The sequence below is a fragment of the Scyliorhinus canicula genome, chromosome 19 (genome assembly GCF_902713615.1).
Source record: "Scyliorhinus canicula chromosome 19, sScyCan1.1, whole genome shotgun sequence".
Lineage (NCBI taxonomy): Eukaryota > Metazoa > Chordata > Chondrichthyes > Carcharhiniformes > Scyliorhinidae > Scyliorhinus > Scyliorhinus canicula.
In genome coordinates this window covers 35,039,708-35,059,816 of record NC_052164.1, presented here as the reverse complement: position 1 = coordinate 35,059,816, position 20,109 = coordinate 35,039,708, and positions in this window count along the sequence as shown.

The following is a 20,109-nucleotide window of genomic DNA, read 5'->3' as shown; positions in this document are numbered from 1 at the left end:
AACTTAATTCGTCGCAGCTGTCTTAGCCACCTTGTGAGTTTCAATTTTAAAATATAAAAGTCAGTTCCAGAAGTTTCCAGAAGAACACAGCCCATGAGGTAGCAGGCTGGCACAGTGGTTATCACGGCTGCCTCACACACTTGGGACCCAGGTTCAATTCCAGTCTTGGGTCACTGTCTGTACGGAGTTTGTACGTTCTCCCCGTTTCTGCCTGGGGTTCCTCCGGGTGCTCCGTTTTCCTCCCACAGTCCAAAAATGTGTAGGTTAGGTGGATTGGCCATGTTAAATTGTCCCTTGGTGTCCAGGTATGTGTAGGTTAGAACATAGAACATAGAACATAGAACGATACAGCGCAGTACAGGCCCTTCGGCCCTCGATGTTGCACCGACATGGAAAAAAAACTAAAGGCCATCTAACCTACACTATGCCCTTATCATCCATATGCTTATCCAATAAATTTTTAAATGCCCTCAATGTTGGCGAGTTCACTACTGTTGCAGGTAGGGCATTCCACGGCCTCACCACTCTTTGCGTAAAAAACCCACCTCTGACCTCTGTCCTATATCTATTACCCCTCAATTTAAGGCTATGTCCCCTCGTGCTAGCCACCTCCATCCGCGGGAGAAGGCTCTCGCTGTCCACCCTATCTAACCCTCTGATCATTTTGTATGCCTCTATTAAGTCACCTCTTAACCTTCTTCTCTCTAACGAAAACAACCTCAAGTCCATCAGCCTTTCCTCATAAGATTTTCCCTCCATACCAGGCAACATCCTGGTAAATCTCCTCTGCACCCGTTCCAAAGCTTCCACGTCCTTCCTATAATGAGGCGACCAGAACGGTACGCAATACTCCAAATGCGGCCGTACTAGAGTTTTGTACAACTGCAACATGACCTCATGGCTCCGGAACTCAATCCCTCTACCAATAAAGGCCAACACACCATAGGCCTTCTTCACAACCCTATCAACCTGGGTGGCAACTTTCAGGGATCTATGTACGGATATGGGGTTACCAGGATAGGGTAGGGTCGACCGGGGACATGGGTAGAGTGCTCATCCAAAGGGCCGTTGCAGACTCGATGGGCTGAATGGCCCCCTTCTGCACTGTCAGGATTCTACGATTCTATGATGGAAGTTATGAATAGGACATAACCTCATGGGACATGGCATAGGCAACTATACACACATTAATCCTGCTTCCATTCTACACAAAATAAAGAAATCAATTACCATGAGTAAACCTGAGGATTACCTGCACAATAATAAGCTAGGAAATGATTGCCGATATAGATTTGGAAAAGTAAAATCCTTGATCACAAAATTCCATCCCCAGGTGATAGGGAACACATTTAGACTTCCAAGAAGGAATTTGACAAAGTTCCACATGAAGGGCTATCAGACAACCAGGATTGTAAGAATTCAGAACAAACTCTGGTAGTGGCTAATAAATTGGCTACAAGGTAGAAAATAACGTGCAATCATTATTAATTATGTAAAGATGGTAAAAATTACTGAGTACTGTGGCATAAGCTGTACTCGTAGGCTTCTTTCCTCCTGATTCCCTTAGTTCCTACTTCTTTTATTTTGTCTCTATATATAGCTTTTGGTCCATAGATCATTAATGGTGACATACCTTTATGTTGAGCAGAGGAAATAAGGAATTCAAAGTGTCAAAACAGTACACTGTCTGATAAAGTTTTGTATTTTGGGCCGAGGAGCCCAGGCTTTATGGCACCCAAGAGATTGGAGAGGTTTGTTTTGATTAGTTGGCTGGGGACCAATGGATTGGCTAGGGACAGTATTCTGCCCGGCAACTGACAGCAATTGATTCCTGTCAGGTGGGGTTGTTCAGAGGGAACCCAGGAGAAGCCACAGGACCCTCAAAAGTGGAAGCAGCTCTCTCTCTCTCTCTGCTACCTACTATCTGAATGCAGAAGCTTCTAGACCCTGAAAGAAGAAGCTCTCTCTCCCTCTCTCGAATGCTGGAGGCCTGCTATTTCTCTGAGTCTACGGTGAAAACCATTACAAGCTGAAAGAAAAGATAACATCCATCTGAAAGCCTAGGCTGAAGAAGAAACTAACTGGAAGACTCCATCTGAAACAAAGACTTTTAACTTTCATCATTATTTTACACCCCTTTTTACCCTGTGTGTCTGTTTGTATCTGTGTGAAGAAGGTGGGGTGAATTGGGGGGGAGGGTTTTGAGATTAGATAGTAGTTAACCAGTTGTATTTGTTGTGAATAATAAAAACTTGGTGCGCATAAATGTACAAACCTGGTGACTGCTGTTATTGGGCAGCTGACGCCCTTGGCTATTTCAAAAAATAAAAGTTAATTTCAACTGCGTTGTGACTACTGATCAAGTGGGGCTGGAATTGACAGCACATTGGCCCAGGGTAAGGGACAATGTGCAAATAAAAATTTCAGGAGCCAGATTTTCATGATGGATGCAAGGGCAGCGCCCAGATTTAATGAAGGCTTGGTAGAATTACCACTGGATTCAATCAGGAGCAGGTGGGACATACATTTCCCCAACAATAAGAAATTTTCAGCTCCCGCCAAGAAAGTTTGGTTCGAGGTAGCTGAGAGGGTGAGCAGCAGAACCATTGTGGCCTACTCTTGGATACAGCGCAGGAAGCAATTTACTAACCTAACCAGGTCAGGAAAAGTAAGCTCATTTGCTGAATCAGCTACATCCTGTGGTTTATGACACCACTCCCACCCTTTAATTCGTCTTGCAAATCAGACTCCATCACATCGCTACTCACACCCACTCAGCTGCCAGTAACTCCAGGCTTCAATTTCTGTGCACTCAATCATTTTCCCGATTTATCCATTTACTCACCCAATCCTCAGACAACATGGTACAGAGACACCCTAACAACTGCATCCATTAAGTGACTGTCACTCACTCATTGACCTTCTCTCTCACTCCATTTAGGAGAAGACAGTGCAAAAGCCAATGGAGAGAAATGGAACTGGAGGTGGCTGCCACAAATAGTCCAACCTACTGATGCAGCGGAGGTGGTTCTGGAGATAAGAAGCACATCAATATATCTCTCAATCAGAAACAAGGAAACAGGAACTGGTGACAGTATTGCAAATATCTCTGACACATATATGCTGACTGTATTTTACCAATGATTGGACTGTGAGAAGCCCGAGTATGAAGGTTGTCAAGATTGTGCCCTTGCTGTGACTAAATCAGATTTCCCCCTTCTCTTGTTTTCCAGCATACATCAAATGTCACTGGAAACAAATGATGACAATTCCTTGGAGAAGCTGATTCCTGTTGCAGGCTCCCTGGTTAATGGTAAGCCTACTTGTTCCACTAATAAGGTTATTATTATGTTGGACAAGCCTGACTTAGAGAGTTGGTTTTCATCCGTGATTCACACCTCACAAGTGAGCATGAGCAGACATTAGTGGCAGGGAAAGCTGTGGAACTTCATTGGCTTATCCATCCTTTCCAAGTTTTGTTCAACTGGACACAGATGTTGAACATTGGGGGCTATCATGAAGAAGGATTTTGTTAGTGTTGCAACTTAGCTAGGTACTAACAGATGCCATGCACACTCTCCACAATAATGGAGTGGATGGAAGAGTCCAATGCGAACACCAATGGATTGATGGCGCAGACCAGCAAGAATATCTGCCATGGAAAGTGTGGCTATCACCATCAATCTTCAAGCTCTAAAACCAGTACATGCGATCAATGACAACGGCCACACAAATATTTTGTCGATTTGTCTACCACTTTAAATAGTGTCGTAGAAACCTGGGCCGGGATTCTCCCCTACCCGGCGGGGCGGGGGGTCCCGGCGTGTTGTAGTGGCGTGAACCACTCCGGCGTCGGGCCACCCCAAAGGTGCGGAATTCCCCGCACCTTTAGGGGCCAAGCCCTCACATTGAGGGGCTAGGCCCGCGCCGGAGTGGTTCCCACTCCGCCGGCTTGGGTGAATGGCCTTTGGCGTCACACCATCCAGGGCTGAAAGTACTTCGCCGGCTGGCGTAAGTCCGCGCATGCGCTGGAGCGTCAGCAGCTGCTGACGTCGTCCCAGCGCACGCGCAGGGGAGGGGGTCTCTTCTGCGCCCGCCATGGTGAAGGCCATGGCGAAGGCGGAAGAAAAAGAGTGCCCCCATGGCACAGGCCCGCCCGCTGATCGTTGTCCCCGATCGTGGGCCAGACCACTGTGGGGGCATCCCCTGGGGTCAGATTGCCCCGCGCCCCCCCCCCCCCCCCCCCCAGGACCCCGGAGCCCGCCCGTGCTGCCAATCCCTCTGGTCAGGTAGGTGGTTTAATCCACGCCGGCGGGAGAGGCCTGTCAGCGGCGGGTCTTCGGCCCATTGCGGGCCGGAGAATCGCTGCGGGAGGCCCGCCGACCGGTGCGCCGCTATTCCCGCCCCCCACTGAATCTCGGGGGGCGGAGAATTTGGGACACGATGGGGGCGGGATTGATGTCGGCCCCTGGCGATTCTCCGACCCGGTGGGGGCTCAGAGAATCCCGCCCCTGGTCTGGCCTACCTGTGATGTCAGACTCACAGTAATGTGGGTGTCTCTGAAATGACTGACATCCCATTAAAGAAATAAAGTAAAAAACATGAATTGGGTGGCACAGTAGCCACCGTGGTTAGTACTGCTAGCTCGCAGCATCAGGGACCCAATTTCAAGCCTTGGGAGACTGTGTAGAGTTTGCACATTCTTCCCATCTCTGTGTGGGCTTCCTCTCACAGTCCAAACATGTGCAGTTTAGGTGGATTGGCCATGCTAAATTGCCCCTTAGTGCCCAAAGATGTATAGATTAGGGATGGGGTTACGGGAATAGTGCGGGGTAAATTAGACTAGGTAGGTTGCTCTTTCAGAGGGTTGGTGCATACTTAATGGGCCAAATGGCCTCCTTCTGCACTGTAGGGATTCTATGGGTGATGGGTAGTTGAAGGAATGTTGAGTGTGAAGGAGGATGCGTGGTGAGGAATTTGGAACCCACTGCCTGGGAGGGTAGTGATGGCAGGAAACCTCACAATCTTTAAAAAGTACCTGGATGAGCACTTAAAATGTCATAACATTCAAGTCTATGGACCGAGTGCTGGGAACTGGGATTAGTGTAGATTAGGGTCGTTTTTCTTTGTTGGTACAGGGTTGATGTACCAACCTTCTGTACTGTATGATTCTATGATACTATTAGCTGGTCTGGCGTTGGGTGCCCCATCTTAATCTTCCTCCACTACTCCTGATCCCAAAACCAGTGATGTCTCTCTGTTACGGAGGACACAGAGCACCACTAAGATTGTGGTGAGTAGTGAAGTGCATCATTCGCCCACTGTTGCTTCACAGCGTCAGTGTCCCAGGTTTGATTCCCGGCTTGGGTCACTGTCTGTGAGGAGTCTTCACGTTCTCCCTGTGTCTGTGTGGGTTTCTTCTGGGTGCACCGGTTTCCTCCCACAAGTCCCACAAGATTTGCTGTTAGGTAATTTGGCCATTCTGAATTCTCCCTCTGTGTACATGAACAGGCGCTGGAATATGGCGACTAAGAGATTTTCACAATAACTTTGTTGCAGTCTAAATGTAAGCCTGCTTGTGACAATAAAGATTATTCTTTCTTTTTCTTTTCTTTCTACCCAGGCATCAGAAATGCCAGAATCGACATTTTGATTCAAGAGTGATTGCACTTCAAAATGTACCTCATTGGCCGGAAAACTATTTGGGACATTGTGTGGTCATGAAAGGTGTTAAATAAACACAAATCTTTAATTCCATTTTTAACCACCTCACCTCCAGTCCAAACTTTCCTTTGGTTTCACTGATTAGATTCTTGTGTTAGAGATTTTACATTTACCGGTTGATCAAATTAATTTGAAAAATATCTCATCAGTGTCTCCCAATGGGACACTAGTGAAGATAAGCCCCTGTCCACCTGCACTGATGAAAGAAAATCACTTATTGCCACAAGTAGGCTTCAATGAAGTTACTGTGAAAAGCCCCACGTCACCATATTCCGGTGAGGCCAGTACAGGAATTGAACCCACCCTGCTGGCCTTGTTCTGCATTACAAGCCAGCTGTTTAGCCCACTGTGCTAAAGTGGTTTAGCCCACTGTGCTACTTGCTTTGGCAAGTAGGTTACTAAATGTGCCTCTGTCAAACCTGGAAGAGGAAGCATTGGCGCAGAATTTTTTCATTGCAATCTAAAATTAAATTGTTTTAAATTGTCACCAATCCCCAACCTGCCTGTCACTTGGGGTTAAAATTGGAAATGTTAGTTTTCAATGGACCTTTCATCCCACGCCACAAGAAGTAGCCAGAGTATAAACAACAGCTAGATCATTGGAAAAGGAAAACACACAAAATCTAAAATACTGCCCTCTTTTGACAGAACACCCAGCCAAACAGCTTTTTAGCCATCATTAACCCCTTCTCTCTCTCGAGCATTCTATCTTGATTCCCTTCAGACATATCCTGGTTACTTCTAATTTTCGATTGGGTGAGAATTTTTCATGTGACTTCCCATCTTAATCCCAATTACCTAATTTGTATTTGAGTTTACATTTATAGTTAAATGTCAGATCACTGTTAAACGTTTTGTCGAAATCGACCTTGAGTTGGGCATATGGATGATGAATTGAAAGGACTGCACTACTTAGATCCAATTCATTGCCTGTGCGATCACTTTAGTCTGTCTATCACATGCTGCTCCTGTTGGTTAACATGCACTGGGCAGCACGTTGGCACAGTGGTTAGCACTGCTACTTCATAGCAGGGGCTGGTTTAGCACAGTGGGCTAAACAGCTGGCTTGTAATGCAGAACAATGCCAGCAGGGTGGGTTCAACAGGCACCGGAATATGGCGACTAGGGGCTTTTCACAGTAACTTCATTGAAACCTACTTGTGACAATAAGCAATTATTATTATTATTAGCGCTAGGTACCTGTGTTCAATTCCAGCTTAGGGTGACTATCTGTGTGGAGTTTGCACATTCATTCCATGTATCACAAAAACAGCTGAAGGCATGGGATACTGCAAAAGCTATTGGCCCTGACAATATTCCGGCAACAGTGATTAGTGCTCCAGAACTAGCCGCACCCCTAGTCAAACTGTTCCAGTACAGCTACAACACTGACATCCACCTAGCACTGTGGAAAATTGACCAAGTATATGCCATGTACACAAAAAGCAGAACAAATCCAACCTGGCCAATTATCATTCCATCAGTCTACTCTCAATCATCAGCAAAGTGATGGAAGGTGTTGTCAACAGTGCTATCAAGCAGCACTTACTCAGCAATAACCTGCTCACTGACACTCAGTTTGAGTTCTGCCAGGGACAATCAGCTCCTGACCTCATTACGGCGTAAGTCCAAATATGGACAAAGGAGCTGAATTCCAGAGGCGAGGGGAGAGTGACTGCCCTTGACATAATGGCCACATTTGACTGAGTGTGGCATCAAGGAGCCCGAACAAAATTGGAGTCAATGGGAATCAGAGGGAAAGCTCTCCACTGGCTGGAGTCATACCTAGCACAAGGGATGATGGTTGTGGTTGGTGGAGGTTAGTCATCTCAGTCCCAGGACATAACTGCATGCGTTCCTCAGGGTAATGCACGGTAGCCACACTGGTTAGCATGGTTGCTTCATAGCGCCAGGGCCCCAGGTTCGATTCCCGGCTTGGGTCACTGTCTGTGCGGAGCCTGCATGTTCTCACTGTGTTTGCATGGGTTTCCTCCGGGTGCTCTGGTTTCCTCCCACAGTCCAAAGATGTGCAGGTTAGATTGGTCATACTAAATTGCCCTTAGTGTCCAAAAAGGGGGGGGGGTTATTGGGTTACGGGGAGAGGGTGAGGTGTGGGGCTTAAGTGGGGTGCTCTTTCCAAGGGCCGGTGCAGAGTCGATGAGCTGAATGGCCTCCTTTTGCACTGTAAATTCTATGTTCAATGAACCAAAGTTCCCCAGACTTAACGCTAGAGCGAGGGATATGCTAGATCATGAGATTACAGATTGTTGTTGCATACAATGCTGCTGCTACTGATAGCCCACAGTGTTAACGTTGCAAATGCTGTGACTATTGAATGCATGCTCTAGTTGTGGTTAAGAGCAGCTGAGACTAATTGGGGAATGATTAAGGCACATATACAAGAACCAGCATCAGATGAGGAGGTGGGCAAGGGTGGAGGAGGACCTCCTCGTAGCACCAGGCACCAGGATCCGAATCCTGGCTTGGGTCACTGTCTGTGCAGAGTCTGCATGTTCGCCCCATGTCTGTGTGGGTTTCCACCGGGTGCTCCGGTTTCCTCCCAAAAGACGTGTGTTAGGTGAATTAAATATTCTGAATTCTTCCTCAGTGTACCTGAACAGGCACCAGAGTGTAGCAACTAGGGTATTTTCACAGTAACTTCATTGCGCTGTTAATGTAAGCCTACTAGTGACACTAATTTTTTAAAATATAAATTTAGAGTACCCAATTATTATTTTTTCCCAATGAAGGGGAAATTTAGCATGGCCAATCCACCTAACCTGCACATCTTTGGGTTGTGGGGGCGAAATCCACGCAGACACGGGGAGCACTTGTGGCCTCACCTATGCCCAATACAATTGCAGTAAAACATCTCTATTCCTATACTCAAATCCTCTCCATATGAAGGCCAACATACAATTTGCCTTCTTTACTGCCTGCTGTAACTGCACGCTTACTTTCAGCAACTGATGCAGTAGGACACTAAGGTCTCACTGAGTATCCACCTGTCTCACTTTACACACATTCAAATAATAATCTGCTTTCCTATTTTGGCTACCAAAGCGGATAACCTCACATTTATCCACATTATACTGCATTTGCCACACATATGTCCACTCACTCAGTCTGTCCAAATCCTGCTGAAACATCTGTGCACCCTCCTCATAATTCACCCCCCCACCCAACGTTGCATCATTTGCAAATTTGGAGATAATACATTTAATGCCCTCGTCCAAATCATGTCCGAATACTGATGTTACTTTTGGAATTTTCCTATCTGCTAAGATCTTTCCCAATTCAAGGGAATTTTGAAAGATTATAAGCAATGCATCTACTATCTCTTCCTTTAGAACCCTAGGATTCAGAACATCAGGTCCAGGGACTTGTCACTCTTAGTCCTACTAGTTTTCCTGGGACTCCTTTTCTAGTAATTGTTTTATGTTCCATTTTCCCCTTTGCCCCCTGCTTTTCTATTATTCTGGGGACGCTTTTTGTGTCTTCTGCTGTGAAGACAGATACAAAATATTTGTTCAAAGTCTCTTCCATTTCCATGTTTAACGTGATTAATCAGGACCAATAATGTCAGGAGTAGATAAGTTCACTTATCTCATCAGCACACTTTCTCTGGCTGTTTAAATTGACAAGACATGTGCAAGAATTGCCAAACCAAGCACAGCTTTCAGCAGACTTTGAACATGGGAATGAAGAAGAATAAGTCTGCCTGTCAAGCTGAAAGTCCATATAATAATACTCCTGCCCATTCTGAATTATGCATGCGAGACTTGGACTATGTACCGACACCATGCCAAGAGGTTCAAGCACTTTCACTTGAGCAACCTTCAGAAGCATCTGATATTCAGATGACAGGACAAAATACCAGACACTGGGGTGCTCACCCGAGCTGGCATGACAAGCAGCCACACCATATTTTGACAGTCACAGTTGCGCTAGGTTGGTCAAGAAACCAGAATGACTGACAATTGCATGCCAAAGTGAATCTTCGCTGGAGAGCTCGAGTCTGGGGCGCCTTCATAGCTGTCAAAGTAAATGCTACCAGGACACTTCTAATGCTTCACTTAGGAGTTTAGATATCAACTTTGAGTCCTGCAAGATGTTCGTCCGTGATTGCTGCTCCTGATGTAACCAGACAAAAAATAGTGTGACCCCCATCGAAAGCAAGAACATATCAGAAGCAGAGAGGAAATGCAAGGGAGGAATAATTCTGAGCCAGCAACTTGTCCAAAACGTCATCATCTGTGCTGTCTTGTCCTATTTACAGCGAAAACATCAGGGCCTATTGGCCTTAGCAGTCACCCACATACCCAACAGAACCCTTCCAAATACCCCAGATGATGAGTATGCTCACCTTCAACTTGAAGGTTGGATAATATTTACATGGATGTTTCAGTTCAGTTTCTGGTCTTGCTGGAGACCAGCGAGAAAGAAATTCTCACTGGAGATAGTCATTGCCTGGGTCTTTAGGGGTGCAAATGTTACTTGCCACTTCTCAGCCCAAGATGATGTTGTTCCGGTCTTGCTGCATGCACGCGCAGAACCTAAGGATTGTAAATGGTAGTGAACACTATCCAATCATCAGTGACTATTCCCACTTCTGCCCTTACAATTAAAGGGAAGGTCATTGATGAAACAGCTGAAGCTGGTTGGGCCTCAGACACTGAACAGAGGAACACCTGTAGTGATATCCTAGGACTGAGACGATTGGTGTCCACAATAAAAACCATCTTCCGTTGTGCTTGATTAAAAATCTTACCAATTGTGAAGCAAGAAAATTATGAAAATGAACAGGAATGAGCCACTTTTCTTGCAGAGGAGACACGTTCCTGGATTCTCTCAGTTAGAAACAGACCACAAGTTAGTGTGGGCGTAGGAGATGCATGATTTTGTAAGAATATAGTGAACCTGTATTTAATAATTTATGGATGGGGGTGGGGGTGGGGGGTGGGGGGTGTTGGGGGGTCAAATCCTTCCTGCCTGTTTAAGTCATTTTTAAAAAGAATTTCTGCAACAGATTATTTGCAACTACTGGAAGAATGGTCTAAAACATTAAAGGAAATAATTCATTGACAGGTGGCAAGTACGGACTCATTCTTCAATATGGCCCAGTTTCCACCAGACAATAAATAAACCCCTCAGGTTTTCATGTACTTGAATGTTTTTGGCTTTCTCCGATTCCAATGAAGGAATGTTAGGTACACGGTAGCACGGTAGCATTGTTAGGGCAGCACGGTAGCATGGTGGTTAGCATAAATGCTTCACAGCTTCAGGGTCCCAGGTTCGATTCCCGGCTGGGTCACTGTCTGTGCGGAGTCTGCACGTCCTCCCCGTGTGTGCGTGGGTTTCCTCCGGGTGCTCCGGTTTCCTCCCACAGTCCAAAGATGTGTGGGTTAGGTGGATTGGCCATGCTAAATTGCCCGTAGTGTCCTAAAAAGTAAGGTCAAGGGGGGGGGGGGGGGGGGTTGTTGGGTTATAGGGTGGATACGTGGGTTTGAGTAGGGTGATCATTGCTCGGCACAACATCGAGGGCCGAAGGGCCTGTTCTGTGCTGTACTGTTCTATGTATCTACAGTTCAAGTGTAAAGTCTGTATAACTACTCATGTACATGTTTTCATAGAATTGTAATCAGGGCCTTTTTTCCTGAGTTAGTTGTTTGGAACTTTTGTCAGCTATGTTCAAAACTGTTATCAGCTTTTGCTGGGTTGGCCAGGTGGTATACCACTGACATCTATTGTGAAGCTAGCTCCACTCAACCCTGCCCCATTGCATATCCTCTGAACAGCTGTGTCAGTTTGATGCACCGTTGTCATTCTTTGTGCGACCAATGAATTTTTCTACCTTGCTGACTGTCCCAAATAGCTGAGGTTGAGTGAATTTTAACTGAAGACAAATCGAACGTGAAGCAAAGCAACACAGATGCTGAAAATCAGAATCAGCAAACGTGGGAAATGCTCGGCACGCTCTGTTTTTGTTCTGTAACAAATTGAATTATTGAAAGAAAAATAATAGGAGATTATAGGTGATCTACAATGAAAGACTGTGGAAACATTTCCTTATTCCTCAATGAAGGACAGAATACTCCATAGAGTAAGGGCTCTTCCTGTTGATTCCCTTATTTCCAATTTATTTCACCATGTCATCATCATTTTGATCCATGGATATTTAACGGACATTTACCTTTACATCAAGCAGAAGAAGCTACAGGAACAGTTTCCAGATATTTTTCCAGCTTTTGTGGTGACAAGGGCAATGGCTAAACAAAGTTCACCATCAGAGATTAAAGTCACGCCACAGCCAGATGGTAGAGTGGGCAAACCTATCCTTCAGAATGAGAATAATTCTGAGAAGGCGCTTGGTAGGACCTTCATTAGGAGGCAGATCCAGAGATACATAGATTACCACAGTCAGCTCCCACAGAGGTTGAGGCTGAGGGGGTTCCAGAGTGCAATTACATTAAGAACAAAGTTCTAATGAGGAAGTGCAGATATCCTCATCGACCTGCGGACGAGGAATGCATGGATGTTCATCAGATAGTGGTACCACCCAAATATCGTAGGAAGGTACGGCGGATAGCACATGGGCGGCACGGTAGCACAGTGGTTAACACAGTTGCTCACAGCACCAGGGACCCTGGTTCGATTCCCGGCTTGGGTCACTGTCTGTGCGGGTTTAAGGGCTGACAAATTACCAACGTAGGAACTGTGAAGGGAACTTATATAATGAGGATGGATATATGTTTGTGATTTAGGTCTTGCATACCTCATAATGAAACGTTCATGCCCTGACGTTTCATTTCTTTTAGGGAGGGAGGTATGTAAAGGCCCTTTATTTCCCATTTCATTTACTTTGTCATCATCATTTTGATCTATGGATACTTTATGGACATATACCTTTAAGTCGAGCAAAGGAAGTGAGGAACTCAGAAGTTGCAAAATAGTACACTGCGCCACGGAGGTTTATCTTTTGAACAGAAAAACTCACACTCTCTGCCACCTAAGGGATCAGAGGGATTTGGTTCGATTGGTTGGGTGGTGTCCAATGAATTGGTCAAAGGCCGTATTCTGCCCTGAATAGGCGGTGATTGGGTCCTACCCGTGTGGGATGGTTTTCAGAGGACCCAGGAAGGACAACCGGGTCCTGGACTCAAGAAATAAGCTGTGAGCTGCTGTCTCTCTTCTCTCTCTTTATCCTGAATTGTTGCCTACCTGTAGTTTCCTGAACCTGCAGAGATTTTTCTGAGACGTGGATGAATCTACAGTGAACACCATTACAAACTGAAATCAAAAATCTCTAACTGAAGTCCTAGACTGAAGAAAGGTGTGCTGAATGACATGAAACAGAGACTTTTATCCTTTTTATGTTTCTTCATAATCCCTCTTTCTCCTCTGTTTGTCTGCATTGCGTGTGTAGAGGGTGGGTGGGTGGGGTGAGTTATAGAGAGGGGGTTAGGGACAAGATAACAGTTAACCAGTTGTATTTGCTGCTTATTTACTCAGTTATTGTTATTTATAAAAATTTATTGTTTAAATTTTCAAACCTGGTGACTGTAGTTATTAGCAGTCAGAGACCAAAGACTGGGGCTATTTTCGAAGAATTATTTGTTAATTTCACTTGGGTCAAGTGGGGCTGAAATTGACAGTGCACTAGCCCAGGGTATCATAACAACAGCAACACAATCATGACTCATGAGTGGGTTATAAATATCTTTACCACAACTGTTATTCTCCATTAGAGCAGAGCAGGCTGGTAAAACTCAACATGTCTGTCAGCATCTATCAGGAGAGAAATAGAGTTAACGTTTCAAGTCTGTAGACTCTCGGTCAGAACTGAAAAAAGGAACAAAGTAGAAGCAGCAAACAAAAATACCAACTTTAAGAACAAAAGATGGATGATTTGGTGTGAGAGGGCTGTTTTTCCCTGAGGTAATACATGTATGGAATGTTTACAAAGAAGAATGTGGGGTGGCGGGGGGTTTAAGATGGAAGAGAAAGGTCACAGTCTAAAGTTGCCAAACTCAACGTTCAGTCTCGAGGGCTATAACATGCCCAACCGGAAGATGAGATGCTGATTCTCCAGCTGGGGCGGCACGGTGGTTAGTACTGCCGCCTCATAGCGTCAAGAACTCGGGTTCAATCCCAACCTTGGGTGAATATGTGTACTTAGCGCATTCTCCCCATGTCTGCATGGGTTTCCTTCAGGTGTTCCGGTTTCCTCCCACAGTCCAAAAATGGGCAGATTAGGTTAATTGTCTATGTTAGATTGCCTCTTGGTGTCGTGGGTTATGGGGATAGGGCAGGGAAGTGGGCGTCGGCGGAGGAGGGTGCTCTTTCAGAGGGTCGGTGCAGACTCGATGGGCCGAATGGTGTCCTTCGGCATTGAAGGTATTCTATAAGCCAGGCTCCACTGGAGCATTGCGGCAGGCCAAGGACAGACACGTGGCGTGAGAGCGAGATACCACAAATTGGTAGTGTTGTGACCCCCGCTCAGACTCGGAGATATATGTATCATTAATTTAGAAATCTCCCAATAGAAATGCTAAGATACCCTAGATGAAGCCCCAGTATTACAAAACAGTATCAATTTTGAATGGAAGTAGGGGAAAGGATTATTTGTACCAAGGTGGCACCAAGCTTGGATTTTTAAAACCTGTAGAGTTTGGAGGAACTAAAGACGGAAGAGACTGCAGAAATTCCATGGTTCTGAGATATAGGGAAAAATGAGTTGGAGTGTGATGAGTTTCCCAGGATCCAGTGTGAGAAATTACTTAGCATCTCTGTAGCAATGACAGTAGATTGAAATTCTACAGATTATCATAGTTAAGGTCATAAAATGCCGGTCCTTTGATGAATGTCTTTTACCACTGGATCAAAAAGAAGCATTTTAAAAGGATGTTTGGCTTTGGTATCATATTATTGAAGTGATTTGCAACTTTGAGAGATAAGTCCTTAAGATTTGCAAAATATGTACATGTCTAGCTTCTGTCTTGTGGCAAAGTGTTGCCCTCTCTACCTTGATGAAGAACTTGAACTTCCTTTCACTAACTTTCAGCATTTGCTTGTGCAGGAAGTGGCTACACAGAATTGGAAAATTTTGCGTAGGCACTAAGCTTGAGTTACGATAAGAGCTCTTTATTGGTTTCAACACTTACAAACCACAGCATTTGAGTGGAAAAGCAAAGTGATACCCACATACAAACCATATTATAGATCATAAAGCAAAATTAAAAGCATCAGAAAATCAACCTGTCTTTCACAGACCGGCATTTTATTGTTTAGTGGTTCTCAGTATGGGATAGTGAATCTTTAATGAGAGGGACGGAAAGCAGAGTTTATGAGTGGGCAATGATAACCCGCAAATAATGACCTACACAATAGGATGACAGTGAAGATTCACTGGTCTCCTCTTCACGAGCCAATTCTAGAGCTGCTTCAGAATACCGGAGGAATCAAATAATGAAATCAAATGATTTTGTGCAAAAGTGTGTCATACTCAGTCGTACAGAAGACAAACATCCAGTCTGATTCTCAGCCCAGATTGCGTTAGTGATTCTGGCAAGGGACATCTCTGTGGGGTGCTATAGTTAATCTCAGTACCCCGGGCTAGGAAAGAAACTAACCCTGCTCTTGATTGCCATTCAGTGATCTCTCAGGAATAGGGCCATGTTGTGTTTTGTGTGTGTGTATTGATATCAAGTAATTACAATATTGAGCTCGGCTGTAGTGTGTGCACAGTTGAATAGTCTCTTGGCACTTGAGCCTACATTTTCCAATTGGCATTATTTTAATGCCAGCATTGACAATATCGAGATGAGGAAATAAACTGGCTTCAACATCAATCATTATTATAATAATGTAAAGAACATACGGACTGAAACTCTGGGAGTCCTAATGCATTGGCAGATGTTCAGTGATGCTTTATAGGTTTGGACCCTATTGCAAATTGCAGTTACAAGGTTAAACATAATGACAGGGGTGAGCTACTGATGCCTGCAAGGGCATTTCAGCTGTTGTTCCGTCCTATGCCACCTATTAAGGTGAAGCTGGCTCATCATCGTAATGTCTAATGTTGCCCGAGGCCCTTCTAGGCTGAAGAAAACAGGGCAGTTAAAAGTCCTGGGCTTCAAAAGGAGTTATTCTGTCTCTCCCGCCTTAGTGGGGCTCCCGCTCTCAACTAGAGTAAGTATCATTCAGGTCCAGTGAGAATTCCTGAAGTAGCTCGGGGTCAATCTCGGACAAGCCCCTTGATTTAAAGGGATAAGCAGAAGATTTGCACATGTATGACCCCCATCACCTCACACATGATCGTGTTGCACCTCATTTTCCTGTCCCCTTGCAGATCTGTGTCACGGCCACCTTGACCCAGATAGGAGTTCTAGGCCCATTGTTGTCTGATTATGTCAGATAGCATGCCCTTGATTTTGTGGTCTGTAGCGAAGCAACATAATTCGCTACTGATCTCAAAGGAAGTCTTTCACAAAGATCTAGTGATTTCTGCACTGTGGATTTTGCCTTTCCCGACATTAGTTTAAATTTAGTCTGAAGTTAAGGAAATCAGGATGAGATTTCCAATGACAATGCTGTCATTTACCTGGGTAAACGGCCAATCACATCAAAGTATTCTCACAGGCAACAAGCCAGGAAGCAAAATACATTGATTATCCTTTTAAAAAAAATAAATGTTACCGAGAGCAAAAATGAATACTGGGACATATGTAAAGGAGTGAGGAAGAAGGTGATATATAATAAATAATCTTTAAAAGGCAATGGTTACATTGAAAAAGTAACAATCACACCACACAAGTGCCTCCAACAAGAGAATATCTAACCATCGCTCCTTGACAGTCAATTGCATTACCATTGGTGAATGCACCACTATCAGCATTCTGGTGATTACGATTGACCAGAAACTGAGTTAGACTAGCCATATACTGTGGCTAAAAGAGCTGGTCAGATATTAGGTATTCTGGGGTGAGTAACTCACCTCCTGAATCACCAAAGCCTGTCCACAATCTCCAAGGCACAATCCAAGAGTGTGATGGAATACTTTCCACTTGCCTGGATGAGTGCAGCTCCAACATAACTCAGGTAGCTCAATACCATCCAGAACAAAGCAGCCCGCTTGATTGCCATCTCTTCCACATTCACTCCCTCCATCACCAACACACAGTAGCTGCTGTGTGTACCATCTACAAGAAACACTACAGGTTCCTTCGGCAGCATCTTCCAAATCTAGGACAAGGGCAGCAATACTTGGAACGACACCACCTGGAAGTTTCCCTCCAAGCCACTCGCCATCCAGACTTTGAAAAAATCACTATCCCATCAATGCCGCTGGGTCAAAATCCTGGAACTCCCTCCCCAACATCACAGTGGGTGCAACTACACCACAGACTGCAATGGTCCAAGAAAGCAGCTCATCATCTCCTTCTCAAGGGCAATTAGGGATGAGCAATAAATTCTGGCTTAGCTCACAAAGCCCTTGAATGCATTTAAAAAATGGAACTATCATGAATGAAAAAAAATGACAATCCACAAATATCAGTCCAAAGATGTACAAGTTACGTGGGTTGGCCATGCTAAATTGACCCTGTGTCCAAAAGGTTCAGTGGGGTTATGGGGTAGGGTGGGGGCCAAGATAGGGTGCTTTGAGAGGGTTGGTGCATGTTCGATGGGCCAAATGGCCTCCTTCTACACTGTAGGAATTTGATTCTTATGTTGATCAACCCCCATTTTGGAATGAACTTCAGAAGTGGAGCCAACACAGTCACTTAATTAAATCAATACCTGGGACACTCACCTGACCAGGGCCAACAGAGGTCAAATGTAAAAGGATGGTCAAAATTGGTCACCAGTTCCGAAAGCCCATGTGAAATATGGTTAACTGCTTCATATTTAAAAGGAATGGATTTGCAAATATTCTCCATTACCTCGGTCTAATCTGATTGCTTCCGTTTGCGCTATTTTGAGATGCATCTGCATCTAAATGGATCCCGCTTCAGCATTTCAATAATCAGGAGTTACCTTCCAGCAGATGAGTCAGTCAATTGTTCCCATTGGGTTTCATTTCATCCTCTGAACAGGTGATACAATGCTAGATGAGGAGTTACTGCAAAAGATCCAGGGCTTTTGATGGGAGCAGCAGTCAGACTGAGCTAAGTCACAAATCGAAGCAGCAAAGCAAACCATTGTGTACTAAAAAAAAAAAAAATCTCCTAAAACCGTTAAAACGCTGCAGAAGATCATCCACTGCCTGGTAATAAAACAGACAAATGAGGAATGTGCATTTTCTGGTTCGGATACAAAGATTGATTTACTGTAGTGGAACTAAAAGCAAGCATCCCAAATTGAGGAAGATCACATTCTGAAAAATGTTTTGGGAATCCCACTGGACTGACCTTCGTCAAGAATGGTGATTTGTTTTCGCTGATTCTGAATTTGAAATTCACAGGCTATTTTTTTCAAGCAGTGCAATTGGATCGTTTTGCCCAATTAGAGTGATGGCCTTAAAAGAACAGCCGGCAACAGTGCTCCAGACCAGAACCTCCATCACACAAGCAACACACCCGAGATGAGCTGGACTCACTTTCACTAATCTTTATTTTCATCTTAAATTTCAGAACTCTAAAAGTCAGTTAGTGATTTGGGGGGGGGGGGGGAGTCATATGGCTCTTGCAGACTCTTCTGGTATAATTATAAAAGTGAACATTCAAATCATACATTCAAGTACCACAGAATTATGGGTCTGCTGTTTTTCAGCTAAGAGCCTTCGGCACCACTATGTGGCCAAGCAAAAGTACTGCACAGAATAGTTTTCACATCACCCAGCAGACCCCCTCCCATGCCTTTATTTTCTAAACGAATTACTAATATTCTTTCCAAGCAATTTTAGCACTTTTGGGATGGGGCAGAATACTTCATTTTCATGCAGTTAAATGCTACAGTTAAACATATTCTGCATTCCTTTTCGGCCCCTCACAATTAGAGAAAGCAAGGGTGGCCCAATGGTTAGCACTGCTGCCTCACTGCACCGAGGACCCGGGTTCAATCCCAGCCCCCGGGTCACTGTCCATGTGGAGTTTGCACATTCTCCGTGTCTGTGTGGGTCTCACCCCCACAACCCAAAGATGTGCAGGGTAGGTGAATTGGCCACACGGAATTGCCCCTCAATTGGGAAAAGAATGAATTGGGTACTCTAAATTCATAAAAAAAAAACAATTAGAGAAAGCAGGGCAGCTTTCCGCGCTGTTTGGGGCCACCATCATCCCATTATATGAAATATTAAGTTTACATCTAACTTGAGCATGTTTTTCTGGAACTATTTATAAGTAGTTAAAAAACCATACTGGATGCTCGGCTTTGTAAACAGGGTCACAGAGTATAAAAAGCAACGATGTTATAAACTTTAACAAAACAACTTTAACAAAACACTGGTTCTGCCTCAATTGGTTCTAGACACTATCGTTTAGAAAAGTTTTGAAGTCAGAAGAGAGGTTGCAGTAAAGATTCAGAAAAATGGCTCCAGAGAGGAGGAGCTTCAGTTTTGTGGATACTTTGGAATAGCTTGAGCCACTCTCCTGTGAGAAGAGGTTAAGAGATTTGATAGAGCTTCGTAAAATCATGAAGTTCTGGATAGAGTAGAGAGGGAGTAACAGTTCCTGTTCTCGGGATAAGAAACCAAAGGGCATCAACATAAGGTGAATGCCAAAAGAAACAATTAAGGGAACATTTTTTTAATGCAACAAGTGGTTAGGATCTGGATGCACTGGGGGCATGTCAGGGGCAGATTCAGTCGTGGCTTTCAAAGGGGAATTGGATAATTATTTGAAGACAAAACTTTCAGTGCAAAAGGGGAGCAGGACTAGGTAAGTTGCACATGCAGAGAGCGCACACGGACATGAGGGGGAGAATGGCCCTCTTCTGTGCTGTAAAAATTCTTTTAAGATACACAAATAAAATTTAGTTGTATAAGTTATCACTGGGGAGTCAGCAGCGAATTAGAACACAGGCCATGCAGAGCACGAAACAAGTAATTCCTGGAATAATACTGATCTTCTGCTGAGACCATTTCACATTCCATCTCCCCGAAAGGTTATGGTGGCCGGAACGATAATATATTTTGATGCTCCAACACACGTACAACCCCACCATGTTGGGACAATAAGCTATGAGCACAGTTGAGGCTTTCAGGATTTAGGACAATGCTATTTCAAACCAGCTACTAAGATGTACAAAAACATGTTGGGGATGTTGTCCTGTTCTCTGCTGGAGAATAAGGTTGTGCCTGCTCGACAAACTCCCATAACCCCCACCACCCGATAGAAAAAGCAGAATTAAACTCATCACGTCGTTATTACACATTTTACAACATCA